The sequence below is a fragment of the Pieris brassicae genome, chromosome 6, assembly GCF_905147105.1.
Source record: "Pieris brassicae chromosome 6, ilPieBrab1.1, whole genome shotgun sequence".
NCBI classification, from domain to species: Eukaryota; Metazoa; Arthropoda; class Insecta; order Lepidoptera; family Pieridae; genus Pieris; species Pieris brassicae.
This window is the reverse complement of record NC_059670.1, coordinates 21,859,204-21,875,834: the sequence shown is the minus strand read 5'-3', so window position 1 is coordinate 21,875,834 and position 16,631 is coordinate 21,859,204. Positions and strand designations below refer to the sequence as shown.

Below are 16,631 nucleotides of genomic sequence, written 5' to 3'. Positions count from 1 at the left end.
TAAAAACTTTGTAAGACACCAAAACCATGTCAATGCCCTAGGGAGCCATTATATGGCGGGTCCATGGGGGGAGGGATATAATGCATCATCATCATCATCACCTTCATCTGGTAACGTAACATAGCTGTGCATAGAGCAGTTAACACGACACTCCGAAAATTTAAAATAGTATATTTCATTACAAGTGAGGAAAGCCTGTCATTGCAAAGAATTCCGACAAATGTCTATTGCCAGTCGAAACAATTTGCAATATCGTTTATACTGAGTTCTGGTGGTGTTAATTCAAATAAAATATCATCCAAATTAATCATTTTGTGCAAAAAACAACTAAACTCGCAAGAACATTTTTAAAAAATGGCGCCATCCGTAAAACAATATAAGCAGATATTTTTGTTTTCTTCACCCATTCTGGGAAGGCAAAGGGAACTATGCCCATACAGCCAAGTCTTCGGTAGATTTTGAGATGAAATGAAACCCCTAACTATCTCATTGAATCAAATAATTAAATCTGATATTGAAACAAGTTAGTAGCTTCTTTTTAGAAATATTGCATGAATCATAAAAACTTCTATGATTTTTATTTAGTAAAAACTTCGTGGTTGGTTTTTTCCTTTTAATAGACATTGTTGGGAAAGAAAACGCACGAGTGCGGAAAAGGTAAACAAAAAGCACGAGTGTGTAATAGGCAACATCCCGAACGCTATACATCCCTGCAATACGGCACTTTTTGAGCAACTGTATTAAAAATATATCTATTATACAACTCTTTTTAGATTTAGCAGTTTAGATTACTTACAACTTTTTTTTCAACCTTTTATTTTAGTGTCAACTTTAGAATATTCTCGAGTGGAAACGTTTTTGTAGTCGGTTTGTATTCTAAATAATCCACCAGATGGCGTTAAAGAAATAAAGTGCATGAGTATTTTATAAATAATTATGTGATATCTATTCCTTCTAATAATAAAGAAGCCTAATAAATAAAATGTGAAGTGCTTGCAACTAAATATATATATATTTTATAAGGTAATATATAATCGAACCGTAAGGTAGTAGACTTAGAGCTACAAGACATAACTATTAACCTCTATTCAATGCAAGATGGCGCTTTTCGAAAATATTTTAGTACAAGAAATGATTATTCTGAATGTTATGAACTAAAAAATAATAATGGACCGGATCAAATTTATTAAAAATATTTAACTAACTTGAGATTTAGTTGACAAGTTAATGACGAGTTTGATCCAACATGGAATGACGGCACGTCACTACGTAGACCCTAATAAAAGTTTTAATTGAAAAAATATCAAACTCGCCAAAAGCTTTCCGTTGAAGTTAAATGAAATTGTAGGTACTGTATAAGTTAGGTAGACAAAACCCATCGGGGAAGGTAAATACTAACAAAATATTATTATTTTTGTTAACTTTTTTCATCTTGTACATAAAAATTTAATCAACCTTAGATAGTATCAAAGTCCACAAAAAGATGTTATTTTAAAGATTTCGTTCTTTATATTATCTAAAAAGCCGTATTAGAGTATTTGATGTTAAATTTTTGAAATTAGAATCAACAACCATCACTGTACCATACACTGCCCCATTCGTATTATACATTGTATTATTCTGGCGAGGGCGCCACGTAGCGGCTATAACCTTTAACTATGCGTCAGCACTCGGCGGAATGGCGGAAGATGGCCGTCGCGTGTAAGCTCTAAATCATTTGTTTACTTGAATTTTTAAAGTTTTATATAAGGAAAGTCGTTTTATGTCTTCAATTTGTGTTTAAATGTATTAAAACAGTGTTAAAAATGCTAAGGGTTTCTTTTTAGTTAACTTCTGTTCAGTGTTAATTCAAAAAGGTGTAAGTTTCTGTGATCGAGACGAGTTCTCTAGTGTTTTGTGTGGAATGTGCTGATAATATCATAGTGTATGCAGCGTTTTTTGACATTAAACTATCAGGATTGCATTCCAAGCTTAAAAGGTAAAAAAGTTCTTTCATATGTTTATAAACTTTTAGAGTTTAATAATAGTTACTTTATATACAAGAAAAACTTCACCGCGCATGTTCATTAAAGTTTCTCACTTAGAGCTTTTTAACTGTTAGTGTATGTTAAAAACTTTCTAAAATTATGAATTACAAGTATAATGTTATAATATTATCTCTAAGTATATCTCTTTAATATATATTTTACGTTACGTTAGTAAGCTCATTACTTGTTTAAGTTCTCCGAGAAGTAGGTAGTAGGTATATATATATATGTATTATGCATACATATATATAAACACATATAAGTTGGGTTTATATAACTATGTTTCTTTATGGTTGTGGTGCCCAAAGGTTTAATTAGTATAGGAACTAACATACACAAGTAAAAACTAACACAGGTTTCAGCAAATGCTGAAATTTCAAAGTAGCCTTAAAGTTGTTATTCTCATTTAGATTATTCAAGTGAATGTAAGAATCTTAAATCTAATACACTTTGACTGCTGAATACAATATAATAACAAGTGTAGTATCAATAAGCACTTCAAGTAAAAAACTTATGGAAACTTTTTCCATACTTGTCAGATGCACTGCATCAGCAAGCATCGTGAAATATTTTTTCAATTCCAATCAAAACAGTTATACAATTAAGCATATGGTGTTAGTTTTTAAGATATATTGTTAAACTAGTTCTTCTACTTCGCCTACATTTATAGCGTTCCATTATTTTATTTCCCGATAGAACATTACTCTACACCACATCTGTTAATGTCAAATGTATTAAGTTAGTTTAGTTTAAGTAATTGGTAGTAAGTTGAAGTAATAATGTTAGCTTTCCCGGCTGAGATCTATAATTGGGGTTTTGCTGACAGAAAATACACAATTAGCCATTCAATATGAGAGTGGTACTGTTATGGTAATTTGTAATTTATTACAACATAAAACCTATAATTTTCGTAGATTTAATTTAATTTATCAAATGTAGCATTGTTCAATGAGCTTCCAGGCATACCCCTCATCTATCAGTTTCCAGTGACTTCTGTCACACATAACACTTTTCCTGCAGTTTAAAAGGCAGCAATGCAATGTTGTCATCGGAATTTAGTATATTGGATCATCACTTTTACTGCTTTGATATAATTAAATGAATACTCAAAAATATTATAGTCTACAGTGTAGTGGGTGCATAATGGCTGGCTCAGTATTCATAAAGCATACATTACTTAGTCACCACTGTCTTAACGTAAACTATGATTAGCATACAATGTGCCACTCAATACACTGCTTATAACAAATAAAGACATGATAAAAGAATGTAGCTCCATATATTGATAGTATGATAATACATATTGCATGAATTAAAACATGCTTTTCAAAGCTTTTGTTGATTAGACCAGAGTGGCTGCACATCATTATTAATTTCAACATAATTTGGTTCCTTTCCTATTATAATTCCTATTTGGTGGATGAAAAAAATTGTATATTATGACAAATATACGCTAATTTTTATGATTGGTCTAAACTCTAAGGGATTCAAGTATTATGGAAATTTGTAAAGTAAAATTTAAAGACACATCACAGACTTAATTTATACTTACTGTTATATTTTTGTTGATTGGTGGTGATTTTACTATGAATTTCTCACTGTATATATGATTACTAAACACCCTAAGTTATGTTTTGTACTTTTACTTCACAGAGCGGTTCGTTAATATTAACTATAAAGAACAGTTACCAAAGTGCACGCGGTACTGCAAAGGTGATGGTATCGTGGGCTATCGCTCAGCTCATCGCTTAACAGGCCGTCTCGCAGGCTTCAAACTCGAGGCTGACATAACAAAACGAACGCTACTTATCGTGATCTGAACCGCACCGACCGCGTCTCTCTAACGGAAACTTTGAATGTGCGTAGTTTATTAATACACGAATAACATGAGCATATATACATTATATATATTTTTTAAATATGTAAATTACGTCGGTGCTGGTCCTATTAAAGCTGAGCAGATTCTCAACCCCGAGATCATACTTTCAGTAGATCGTAAAGATCGTACTTTCGACATCAGCTGTGCACCATTGGAATTTATTTCCATGTGCGCAATTAACGCGTATGTTTTCCGTTAACGAAGTCTATACATGTATTTATTAGAATATTAACAGTGCTGGAGCTCTTGACTTAACATTAGTCTGACTTTTTAGACGGGCCGGGCCGATCCGTTTTCCGGTTCGTCGCTTCGGATTGTCCAAATAATTACCCTGTCAGTTTGTCAGAGGGGAGGTGGGGCGTAATACGCTTGTTAAGTAGGTATGTCTTTGCTTCTATCAAAAGAAATTTCTTAATTTTTCGTTTTTCATATTTTTTATTTTTTTACTAGCTATTCAGATAGTCGGTTTTTGTTCAAACTCAACTGACATTCACCGACTATACGCCGTAAAATAAAAAGCTTTTGTAAATTAGCATTAGGATTAACAATCGTTTGTATAACTGATAAATATGTAGTAAAATATACAGATGTAAAAAACTTTGTTTTTATCTTATGTTTTGTCAGGTTTTCAAAATGTAACAAAATAAGACATGCGTGTGTGAGGCGTGAAATTATAGAGATAATAAGAGGTATCGGCTTGTAAATTATACGCCGCGGCTACAACATATGTTGGCCCAAGAGGCCGGCTGCATACTGTAACCTATTAAGGTTGTTATTAAGTTGAACTAAAATCATGAAACATTTCATTATTTGTAGATGTAGTGGTCATAGAATCTTACTCTGTTTGGGAATTAGACTTCAGGACTTTGGAGCTTGTGCTTTCATTTCGCATTAACGGTCTCTCCTTGTTTTCAGTCTATGAGTGAGTGTCTAAATATCTGTTAACTCATGTAAGTTTTAGCTCAGGCGTTTCTAATTTTGGTTTTTATCAAAGCAACTGGGAAGTTACACGTTGAGTTGGCGTAATAGACGTCTGAATTAATTACAGACATAAATTAAAAGAATTAATTTACCCGCTACAGTAGGGGCCAGTAGCGACATAGTATTGCTGACTCTGGCTCAGTAAATTATTGCGGCTACTTGGCTAATGTGCTTACGGCGCGGTGACGACTTGATTAACTTTGCGTTTATAAATATTCAGCCATTCAGTACTTCACTACTATTTAAAAATAAATAAGTCATAACCTTTAACTCAATACTATTCACACTAAAATGTACATATTAAATAGGTATTAGTTGTGTTATTAACCACTTAGTCAACAGTACTATAATTAAACTGTTATTGTTTCGTTTCCTGTAAAGCCTTCTTAAGGCAAAGTGCCTTCTTTGCTCCATTTGGGTCTAGATTTTGTTTCTTCCATACATTTCACCCCAGAAACTTTTATTATTTCGTCAGTCCATCGCTCGTAAATTCGTTGTTATCGTAATGGTTAAATTCAAATGACAAAAAATTATAATTGCGTAAAAGGTAAATTAAACGAGTGTACATCTTAAATATAATAACTAGCCGAGAATTTACAAAGTGCCCATGCCCAAGTATAAAATGTATTTGTGGAAAAGTCGCAAGGCGTACAGTCGGTGACAGAAGCTCATTTGGGGCGGCGGACGTGAGGAAAGCGCGACATTTCCGAATTCAGCGAAACTTGTTAATTCCGGGCGGAACATTAAACTCAATTGTATAGCAATAAAGTAATTATGTGACAGCTCACACACGTCAAACGGCGCCATTCGCTAAAAGGATTAAGATTGTTTTGCATAATCGCCGCAGAGCCTTTTGTTTTTTATTTTTCACAGGCCGTAATGCCTACGCAGAAAGGAATACTGTATGTTGATTTACTAAGGAGAAACAAACAGAAACAGAAAGAAGAAATAAAGAATGACTATTACCTAGGTTTTAGGAGAAATGTACAGTTAATAATAATTGTAATCGTATATAATTTGATATTATGGCGTATTGTTATCGCGTATTTCCAGGTTTGCCATCGGAAATACAAATGAAGGGAAATATTTTTTATTGTTTTTGGTCTTTAATTTAAAGGAATCTCAAAGTCTAAACAACAATAAACAAAATAATATAATGAGATAATATTTTTTTATGGATGAGGGTAGCAGATTGTACGAGTTTCATTTAGTTACCTCGTACTAGACCCAGTTCTTTTTGGAAAATAATTAAAAAATAAATATCTTCACACTTATAAATAGTCACACACGGCCATAACGCATGTACTGCATAAAGTGCACAATAACAGGAGACTGACCCGCCGCAGTGAGCCATTAGCATAGACTGCGCGACATTACCATAATGTGAGGCGATGCATTTTTATATATCTTAAAAATGTATACCATATATTTACATGAAAGTTGATAGTTTAAGAGTCGACAGTTCAACATTCGTTTCGGGTTAGCGAGAGGTGGATTGCTGTACGCGCGCAACTGTCTCGTTTCCTATGAGAGTTCCCTGAGCCTTGCCTTTGCTCATCATTAATATAATGCGATATGCTCTTATTCAATTACTTGTAAAAACACATACTCTATATGAAATATTATAACAATCAATCATGTCTCAGTCGCGCCTTTAGTACATTAGCAGGTACCAAAATCAAGAGAGTGATCGCTCAGTGTCTGCGACACGTAAGGTTAAACTTAATTATATCAATCTCATTGTTTGCGGAGTCTGTTCTCACGGCCTGAGAAACAAAAACTAAATAATTACTGGTGCGGTTTTATTAATGACACGTTTTTTTTTTGCTGAAACCGAACACCGGTATCCAAATGCATAAGGCCTTTTCGTGTGAGTAAGAGAATTTGGCTACATTAAGTTGAGTATGTAGTGATCATAAATTGTTTTAGACAATGTAAAATTTAATATTTAATTTATTTGTTCTCCACAGTCATTTACAATGTAAATTAGCGTCCGTCTCCCTCAAACCTCAAAACTCCTCACGCTAATGATAATGATTCGGATGGGATCAGAACTTTTTGTGTTAGTGCAGGGGCTGAAGCGGCATTTTGTTTTGAAACCAACTTGCAATTGTTGCTCTTGAATTAATTGGCTGGCACAAACAGTGTTGGGCAAACACGGTACAATCTCGCATTGGTCATGACGATGTTCCTGTTTTATCATAGCTTTAATCAATTACCCCATGCCAATATTTAATGATTAAGCTACTCACACAGTATATTAATGATTGTGTCTAAGGAGTTCTCTATCGCAAAATGAATGTCTCCGCTCTGGTCAGTTGTCAAATTCCACGATGGCAATCATCGGGACCCCGAACATTATGATGGATCTTAGTATCCAAACGCTAAACATAGTATATCGTAACATTCCATCGCCAGACGTACATATAATTAGTTATTTTATATAAAAAGGCGAAAGGGAATTTGTTTACAAACGCTAAACTAATTTTGATTATTGACAACTCTAGTATTTAGTATTTAATAGTTTCGGAATATTAAGTTAAGAGATTTTTGTTTGCAACTTTAAAGAGTAATAATGCTGAGTAAACACAGATTCGCCGGCACAAGGCACACACACACACACACACACATATATATATATATGTATGTATATATATATATATATATATATATATATATATATATGTGCCTTGCCTTCCACTACCAGCCTTGCGATTGTGTAACTTACTTTTCAAACTCTCACAGCGGTTAAACATTCTGATAATGCCATTTGACATCTCATGTGATTTAAGATGAGAAATGAAGGTGAATTTTTTCGTCAAATTAAAAGTTGCTCATTCCTCGGTGAGGTCGTGGTTTACAAATGAGGCATTTTTGGCGAAGTTAAGTTGTTTTTTGTGAAAATATTCTAACATAGAACAATCTATAAATGTATCTTGGGTTAAGTTTATAAAATAATATTTATCGGCATTTTTACGAAATAATTATATCTATAAGCGTTAGGCTTTGTAAAATAGAACTTTGTTGTTGTTACAGAAAGTTCGTTTCCAATGTAAACCTCTACTTCAAGTAATGAACAATGTAAATACTTAAAGAAGAGCTATCTATAGATGGCAAAGAAAATGTAGGTACGAAAATAACAATTGGTTTCACGGCGTTGGTTATATTCATTCGCTTTTTTCCAATACCCAAGAAATTAATTGGAATTGACGAAACCTACAATATTTGCTGCTATATAGATGATCTAATGTAAACATTTTGATTATTTCAAAGTCAAAATAACTTAAATTCATATAGGTACACTTATGAACGTTAAATGTGCAAGAAGACTTGGCAAGAAACTTCAGAATATTTTATGAAAACATTGGTACTTTTAGTTAAATTTTGAAAATTTAAGAAATCTATCCATCCTGTTTAGTTTAATTAATTCGCTGAGACAATGAATTTTAGCTGACACTGACACGAAAATCTTGTTAAGCTAGGATATTCTTAAAATTGTAACAATATAAATCCCGGGATACCTATCCCTTGCTTCTTGCTGAAATGTAATTAATACTTGTAAGTTGTCTCTCCACAAACATTTTACAACAACTACAAAATCAATCAATACTACCGTCAATTGTCAGGTTATGGTAAATATGAAATCTTAATTGGGAGTGATAACACACGTAATAAAAGATGTACTATGTAATAAAAATGAATAAACTAATAACACAATATCTTAATATTTTTTTTATTTAGGGATATTTATACACTACAGTTAACTAGGTTCCCCATAACATGGTTGATTTACTATCCTTTCAATAATTAATTTAATCTTTATCAAGTAAAATAGTAAATATTTTGCTCGTAAGACTGCTTTTTTTAAACATGACTTCAGACTCTCCAAATTTTAATGTGTTTATCACAGACCTTCCTCTCTAAGACCTGCCAAAGTTTATAGTCCAAAGGATAAAGGTCTGGACTGGAGGTAGGTCAATCCTCATGTCTAATTAAGTCGATGTTTTGTCGCTCAAGTTTGAGTAGTCTTGGCCTTGTGTGCAGGTGCAGAGTCCTGCTGGAACACGAAGTGATGTCCCGCAAATAGCGTGCTGGGCAGGTCTTTGACAAGCCGATCCAAAACCGTCTCTTGGTACACTTTTACCCTGGTTTTGACACCCTTTTCGCAAAAATGAACCTCAGTTGGCCCGTAATAGGACACTCCCAACCAGACCATTACTGATGATGGACGATGTCCATGTTGCACCCTCGGAACTTTATTTCAAGCTTCTTCAAAACTCCTAGCGTACCCTTTTTCATTCTTGTTATTGTACTTCTCTTCAATATCGATTTTTTTTTCATCCGTAAAAACGCGTGTATATCACGGTGTCGGTTTTTCCCGAACCGCTTTAACCACACCCGCGATCTCTTTAGCTTTATTGCTTTTAGACGAGCATTAAGTAAGTGTCCACTCTTTTTTGTATGACCAAGATCTTTATTTAAAACCTTTTTAACTGTTTTCCTTCTGACACCCATCTGCAAAGGCATCAACATCTGTTTTCGGACAGGATTTCTTGCTATCCGCGTCTTGATAGCTTTGATTACTGCTGGTCTTCTTGCGGAGCGTGGCCGGCCAGTTCTTTTCTTGTCCTCAACACTGGAGACTTCATTGTACCTATCAATAGTACGGTACACAAACCTAAGCGTTATATTCAAATTTTTGAGTAACTTGAAAATGCTACTCGGCGAGTGCCCACAGCGGTGCAACGCAATGACAGCAATTCGGTTTTCTTTCAATGTCCACTCCAACGTTCAAAATTACGGAAAGTGATTGGTTTTTGTTTTAAAAAAATAGTCAAACATTGAAAAATAGAATGCAATTGTTTTTTTTTATAAAATCATGTTCGAAATTTAAAAATAATGTGTTAGTGACAGACCTTTGGGACCAACTACGTAATATTAAATTTTAACAAATTCTTAATTTTTTGGACGCTTTCTTAATTAGAGGTTCTTTTGCCCTGGAGCCGTTATATTGTTTCATCTTTATCTTATCAAAGTCTTGCTCTTAATGTTATTCTTTGAGAGACAAATTGTCCCTCATTTTATTTTTTTTAGTTTTAATACATTGCACATGCCAACATATGTACATACAATATATAACAAATTGTACATATTTTAATACCAATAATTTTGAGAACTTCCTTGAGACTGCATTTGTGTGACACTCTACACTGATTATATTGCAGCTTAAACAATTAAGCAGTATCTATTAAGGGACAGCGGGAGTGGGAGAGGGAGGGGGCTGGAGCAGATAATTGTATCTCCTTTGATCTGGCGAGGTTCATTCCGCGCGTCAAACACACGGCCGCGCTTTGTGCGAGATCTTACCTGCCTAACCAGATTTTGCTACCAATGGCAATGATGGAACAACTTGACAGTTTTCAATGATAGATAATGTTTGATATATTAAATACCGTTATTAGTTATTTACTAGTGTGCTAAAGTCTGTAAATAACTGCTATTCACTAGTCACGTTCATTACATATTTATAGCAATGAAATGATTGTTATAACTCCTTTTCGATGCTAAATGGTGCAGGTTGCTGTATGTACTAAGTGTGAAGCGAGTTTTACAACTCCACGCTAATAACATTATATCTTACTTCTGTAAACATATCCTTTTTCTCTCATTAAACAGTTTGCAATTTTAGAAATACGTATATACAGTCAAAACCGTTTACGACATCGTTTAGAACAACATACCGGTTATATTGGCCAAAATAAATCTATAATTAAGGCTGAAGTCTATTAAACCGCCTTATAAAAAACACCGCTTTTTACGACATTGCTTATTACAACATATCTTCATACTTTAAGCTGATATTTTTGGACAATTATATCTGTTAGAACGACCAGCCGTATTGTGAACATTTGTAAAGGCGAGGGCAGTATCCCCTTTATACATCTGACACACCAAAGTCATTACGATCGCAAAAGTAAACAAAAACGACTCGAGTTTAGTGTCTATTGTATTTCTCAGAAACAAAATAGGTACACGTATGCAGTATAATTGAAAAAACTTAAGAGTAGAATTCCAAACAAAGATTGAGCCGCGGAATATGGTGTATCACACTCGATAATTCCCATTTGGAAAGTGAAAAAGAATCGTGTGTACGTGTTTGTACACGCGTTAGAAGTTATATTTCTTTTACGCAACAAGTTAAAAAAAAACAATAATTAATTCTACATTTTTAGAAGAAAAAAAGCGACACTAACAAAAGAAAAAAGGTATTTTATGCATTAAAAGTTAAAAATAAATATAAAAAAAGATTTTGCTCCGCGTTTTGTTGAAGATTTCGTTTGCTCGTCCAGTTGTTTTCAACGGGCTAGGCACGGTATCGTCGGCGGGAAAATGAGTGGTGAAGCTGCCAGTGTTGATAGTGGTGGGGCTCAGTTAGCCCAAAATTTAAGACCTGATTTATCTACTACTGAAGCAGAGTTTATTGATGTGGATATGTCTATTGCAATTTGTGCAATAGGTACGGAAGAAGATATAATAAGTACGAGAAGTTCAAGGGGAAAATGACGACTTTGAATGATGATCTCAATGCTGTCAATGTATTACGAAAAATTGTTCTTTTTAATTATCAGTTTAACATGCAGGGAAATTATGACACTACTTTAATTCAGCGTGAACTACAAAGTGCGTACGTACTACAGAAGTGTTTCAAACAAACTAAAAATAACATATTTTGTCGTATTTTCATGTAAAATAAATAAAATGTGGTTTATTTTATACATGAGTATATTAATCACTTATTCAATAATAAGTTTTAGGTACTTAATAACAACGTTATCGGCTGTTAGGACTATCGGTTTCTACGACCAAATATGATTAGTCCCTTGGATATTTTGACGTATATAAAAGTTGAAGTAGTAATAAACGAACAAAGTACAGCCAACCCAAAATGGTTTTAAAATGTACAAGTATGTCTTTGAAGAGTAACTTAGAACTAGTAGGTAATTAGGAAGCCCTAAGGCTGAGCGTTCCCGACTCCGAGTAGGCGCAAAGTGATAGCTGTAGCCTGCGTGACTCTGACACGCATATAAAGCGGCGCATTACGTGACACACGTTACGTTAACGACGTCAAGAGACGTTTAACACACGATTGTGATCTTTTATTAACCCGTTACTTTCACCCTCTGCCGGGCAGAGTCAAGACATCACGGGACGTAATCTATCGGCCGGGTTTCATTTAGAAGACGTCTTACGATGTATTACATTACGTTTCACGCTATTCAGAGAAAACAAGAAATTCATTTTAAAGTGTACGGAAAATCAGGATCTAGTTGTTTGAATACATAAAAGAACTGCTTCATAGGGATATATATATATCTATACGTGATCAACGCCTCTAGATAGAATTACTCGAAATAAAGAATGTATCTCTCTGGAAGACATATCAGCATGGGAACATGAACAATGATACTGTATATCGCGTTGCATTTGTCTCGAGTGAGACGCGAGTGTTTCAACGCGTCCATAATTCGAACATTTGCTCGACTCTCGCAATATTACACGCCGTAAATTTCCCGCGATATCGCGACACATCTACATAACGCCGCCCTCCGCTTACAACTGTTTATGCTTTCAGATTTACTCATAGATTACATTAATACATGCTTAAGGCACCTAATCCAATAGCAAAATTGTATATCTGCTGCATTGGACTAGGAAGACAGTTTAAAAATCAGAAATGGCTGTGATATAACCAAAGCAAAGTTACTATCAACTTTACTTTGGTTTTAGCCATTTCTAAAGAGGTTAGTTTTTGTCTAATAAAAATAAATCAATGGCGCTACAACCCTTTCGCGTCTGTGCCTCAGATTTCTGTATCTGTTTCATGATCATTTGTTCATCTAATAGGCAAGTAGGTGATCAACCTTCTGTGCCTGACGCATGCCGTCGACTTTTGGGTGTAAGGCAAGCCTATTTCCTCACTATGTATTCCTTCACCGTTCGAGCGAATGTTAAATGCGCACATAGAAAGATAGTTCATTGGTGCACAGCTGGGGATCGAACCTACTACCTCAGGGATAAGTGGCACTCCGAAGCCACTAGGCCAATATTGCAGTTTATGTCTAAACTAAAAGTTATTCAAAAGCATATATTTGGACGTGAACGGAATTATAGGAGCCATGTGACTCACAATTCTTAACTCTCGAGAGATATTAAACACTGGACAAAAGACACTCGGGCGCATTCCTTTGATCATATTTTAAACTTTGTAATATTGTTCTCACAACAAACTGATACCTTTAAAAAAAGAAGTTTACATTAAAGCAGTTAGCAGCAGTTGTTAGCACTTGTTAGTTCTACGATAAACCCTGCTGAGGCTTAACAAAAGGTATATTATATAGTAAACACTTGCAGGACATGACGATTTACAATGGTTATAATAGCCGGCTTCATAAGTTATGTAACGAGTAATTAGAGCCGGCGATGTCCTCTGTAGGGTTGTGTGTACCAAATTCTAACGTTGAGGAAATACTTATACAATACAAGTATACCCCTGCACGAATTATGACCGACTAGTGCCACTGACACACCACGTAATTAGTACGTAGAACGTAACGAGGATTTAAATATAGCTATAAAATGAAATCTAAATCAAAGTAACTGTAAACGAAGCTGAATCATAGAAGTTTTAAAACGAAATGATTTTATTGTTTCAAATCAGTAGTATAGAAACAATGATCGTTGGAATGTGATATATTTTACCCTGCCTACTTTCATTTTAACATATAATCTTTACCTAATCTGTGCATATGAATAATTAAAAAATAAATAGCGGCATACCATATGTTCTCTGGAGGCTTAGAACGTCATTAATAATGCACGCAAATGATTTGGGAAGATTACCAAGTTGTAATTACGCATCACCTTGACTCACGCTTGTCTACCTCGGAATACCTAAGTGCATCCAGTTTATCTATATCCACTGCTTCAAACACTGCCATAATTATAATACTATGAAAGGACACTTACTGGTTTCAATTGATTCAACGTTATGATTAACTTTCGTTCTTGGAAAGGACATATTTAAATATAAATTATTATTTTACTCGCGACTTCGTCTGCGTGGAATAAGAACTCTTACATAATTATGATTAATTTTCCTGCTGGAGCTATAAATAAATTATCAGGCAACGCTCAGCCTATAGAAATAAATAAGTTCTTAAGGAGAACGCCTAACCTGTTGCTGGTTGGAGGGCGCCATAAAAAAGAAAATATGTTCTTAGTATGATTTTCGTGAAAGAAATTTAGTTTTTTTTTATTGGTGCGCAGGTAAGGACATTCGCATGCTTAACTACTAACCTAACCCTGCTAAACCACTAACAAATTAACCCAGGAAGCAGAACAGCGTGAGGCAACTCAGATGACAGACCCAAAAACGTGTATTGAGTGTACAACTGCTTGAATTGGGACAAATGGATTTGGCCATAACTTATTCAGTGGCCTAGTGGAGTGGCTTACTTCAGCCATTCCACCAAGCTTACAATAGATGCCAACTTTACTAAGATATTAATCGACTTGTTCTTTTGGGGAAAAACAACGATATTTTATTATATTTATATTTTTTTGACATCAGTTGGGTAGTCTCTGAGACTAGCGTATACATACGAACAGACAATCAGATGGAAAAAAAAAATCGGCTTTGTGGTTTTTTTTGTAATGTTCAACACGCGATTTTTGCTCTTTTATTACGTTTGTATAGACAATATTGTCTCTGAGTTAACATTCAGAAAACTCCGAACCAATATAAATACGAATAAAAACGTTTGTTTTCTTCTACGTAGCACTAAATCCATTCCATTTGGAAGGCAATTCAATATTTTTGGATATGCATTATAGTTAATCTGTGCTTTTGTACCGCTCGTGCCAATCGGCTAATTGAATGTGCACCGGATTACTATTCGTTCGTACTTTATTTCATCATAAATTTAACTCACGCCTACACATCGGCTACCCGCAAAATATTACTATTTTATTTTCCACATAGTGATAGATTATACTTCCATAATTTTACTATCGACATAAAACACTATGTATACAGTAATAAACTCTTCTGAAGTATGAAAGTAACATTTTCGGCGTGAGGTCGAACCGCTAGAAGTGCATAAAACGGGAATACAATGATAAAGTTAGGGCGCTTAGAGCAACTCGGTTAGCGTCTAGCACTTGATATAAACTTGCTCTTCGACGGCGGACACTGCACAACTCGACTGAAGGAAATAATATACACATTATATTTATACCTATAACCTATTCTGACTCTCCATTTTTGCAGAATAATTATAAAAGTGGTGACGGCGTCGCAGTTGATACAATCATACGTCAAGTTACGACGGTTTCGAGTTATCGCACCATCAGAAGTTTATCCTCAAGGCAGCCATTTTGTACTGGTTCAATAAAATCGGGAAAACGGTGTACAGGGAGGTCTTTTAGCATATTATAGCTGACTAAACTTTCAGCACGTTATTAAATAAAAATCGTTTTGGTTATCGAGACCAATCTCTCGCCTCGACTTTTTATAATTACGTTTCTTGAAAATCAGTATCCGTCCATCCATCCAATCGCCCATTTATGGTGAAAATAACTTATCCCTTATTTTATAAAAGTAATAAAGTTTACAACAACAGACGGCAAGATATTATCAATATACATCATCAGAAACATTGGTTAAATTCTATAATAAATACTATAAATGAATAAAGTAAAAATCTATAAGTATAATTTAAATGTGCTATAAATAAAAATACCTTTAAAAGCACTATCAGATTACTTGTTCACGATTAATAGATTTGTCATTTGTAGAAAGATTATTATTAAACACTACATAATGCAACATCATTATCTAAGTATTGTTAACTATAAATTTAAATACTGATAACATAGCTAGCTAATATACGTAGAATCACCACTGTATTGTACATATATATATTACTGTAACATTAAATTAAACAAGAGTAGCTTCTGTAGCTTTGTAGCTTCCACATTTGAATTTTTACATCATTTATGTGATGAAAAAAATGTCATATAAAATAAATTATCTGTGCAAAATAAATATTATTATATTTTCTTATGTAAAGTTTGAGTTTGTGCTCGTATTATTTAACGCTTAACCCTTTTGTAAATCTAATACTAGTAGTGAATAATCAGGAGGCCTGTGAAGTTCGCCAACCTGCTAATTCGTTGCAATTTATTATGTAAAATCATCGTATAAATCTTATTTATATCTCATTGAATCTCAGCCAGCATCTTCCTTTAACACTGCGTTAAATTGTAGTGATTATGCGATAATTCTAGAAACATTGGCCAGTCCCATCTTAAAATTGACATATTAGTTACCTCTTATTTGAATTAGTTTATGATGCGTTGCTTAAACAAATAAGCCTAATATCTCGTTTATACGTTAATGATCAAATAAATTAGTAAAAGGAAATTACAGGTAAAGCATTCATAGGCCAGCCGCAGGATGTCTACTCGTGAGGATGTCACGACTCGTGTTACTGGGAAACGGCCCGGGGCTTCCTATTGTGTTAAGTGACTAATTAACTTTAGATTATAGGATTAATGATGAACTTAACGGAACTAATACTAGGTGATTATAAAGTTTGTAGGTTGTACCTGCACATAAAAGTAATACGATCTAAGTTTGATTAAGTACTTACCGAAGACAGCAGGGCTGGCAAAGTATTTAC

The 16,631-nt window shown here is 34.2% G+C and overlaps 1 protein-coding gene across 1 annotated transcript in view; it reads left to right on the top strand.

Annotated features, from left to right (window-relative positions):
* Nucleotides 1-1,700: 1,700 nt before the first annotated feature.
* LOC123711498 overlaps nt 1,701-16,631 on the top strand; it is a 160,944-nt gene continuing 146,013 nt past the window's right edge. The window contains exon 1 of the mRNA XM_045664119.1: nt 1,701-1,978. The gene's annotated coding sequence lies outside the window, so the exon portion shown is untranslated. The remainder of the gene's footprint in view (nt 1,979-16,631) is intronic.